Below are 1,608 nucleotides of genomic sequence, written 5' to 3'. Positions count from 1 at the left end.
TGTGTGTGTGTGTGTGTGTGTGTGAGTGAGTGAGAGTAAGTGAATGCGTGTGTGTGTGTTGTGTGTGTGTGTGTGTGTGTGTGTGTGCGTGCGCGCGCGGCGTGCCCAATAAAAGGCCCAACAATGTGTAATATGTACAAAAACTTTTACAAAGGTAGCAACATTTTGAAAGAGCTCTGAATAAGACACAATGTAAAACGAAAGTGTATATAAAACCATGAAACAACACAAAAGTTACAATTTATAGTGCGTCAGTTGACGTGATAAAGTGTATAGGTAATTGGATATACAACGTTATACAATAATAGTACAAGAAACAGCGAACAGTCAAGGTCTGAGAACGACAGACTTGTACCATAGCATCCTAGATTGTGCACTCTCACTTACTTCCGGTTCACGATGGAGCGCACTCTCTGACTCAACGTGAAGCTAAATGAAAGCAAAGATAGTACATAGTTATTTACTATCTTTGATGAAAGGCAATTGAGCAAAGATTCCATGCGTACTCGACTATAACGAGACCGATATTTTGCCCTTCATTTAGGCGCCCATTGTATGCACTCTTTGCTGAGAAGTTATCAGAAAGAGCAAACAACGGCGGCCATGACAGTGTCCGATCTAGGATGTGTACAATACAAGTTTGTGCATGAAGCAAAGAGATGCGGCCATGGCAGTGCCCGGTCTACGATATTAAAATTCAGATGTATCTGTGGTGCGACATAATTTATGGACAGCATTCACGAAGGATGGCCAAGAGATTTCGAAGCGAGAGGATGGACTAGGATTTGTTGTGGTGTGCACCTTTAATAGATTTTGTCATTGTTACTTTTTCCCCCAACATCATCCCAAAAAGTGTGGCTACCATTATATTGATCACATCGTATAGCTATAACAATGCTGCCACCACATCGCACATCATTAGGATGAACGTGACGTTTGTTTCTGAGACTTAGATTTCCTTCGTGTGATGACAGTCCGGTGTGTTAAATAACATTGTTTTTATGAGTCAGGAAACTTCGGAACACTAATTCAGCTTGATCTTACACCACCCAAAAATTACTTTGCGACCCCCACTCCTCATCCTCATCCACTCGTATTTTTTTTATTTTCCTTCGTCTCCATCTCCTCCTGGCTTGAATTCATACATGTACTCTCTCTCTCTCTCTCTCTCTCTCTCTCTCTCTCACACACACACACACACACACACACACAAACATAAATACACACACACACAAACAAACGCACATATACACAAACGCATATAGGAACGCGCGCACACACATACGCGCGCGCACGCGCACGCGCAAGTTTTCATCCAAACACACACACACACACACACACACACACACTCACACACATACACAAACACACACACACACACACCGTACATACATACACAAACACAAGCAAACACAAGCAAACACAAGCAAACACACACAAACACACACACACAGTGTCTCTTCAACATGAAACCAGCAATGTAGGACAAGGCAAACAGTGGAAAGACAACTATGTCCAAACCTCTCTTTCGAAAACACTCAATTAACTGCTCACAGACGTTCATAACCATGCATGGCATTTCATTCTCTCCTCAGGTTCACCAGGGGG

Source organism: Aplysia californica, unplaced genomic scaffold, assembly GCF_000002075.1.
Source record: "Aplysia californica isolate F4 #8 unplaced genomic scaffold, AplCal3.0 scaffold00355, whole genome shotgun sequence".
Taxonomy (NCBI): domain Eukaryota; kingdom Metazoa; phylum Mollusca; class Gastropoda; order Aplysiida; family Aplysiidae; genus Aplysia; species Aplysia californica.
Note: the sequence above shows the minus strand (reverse complement) of the source record.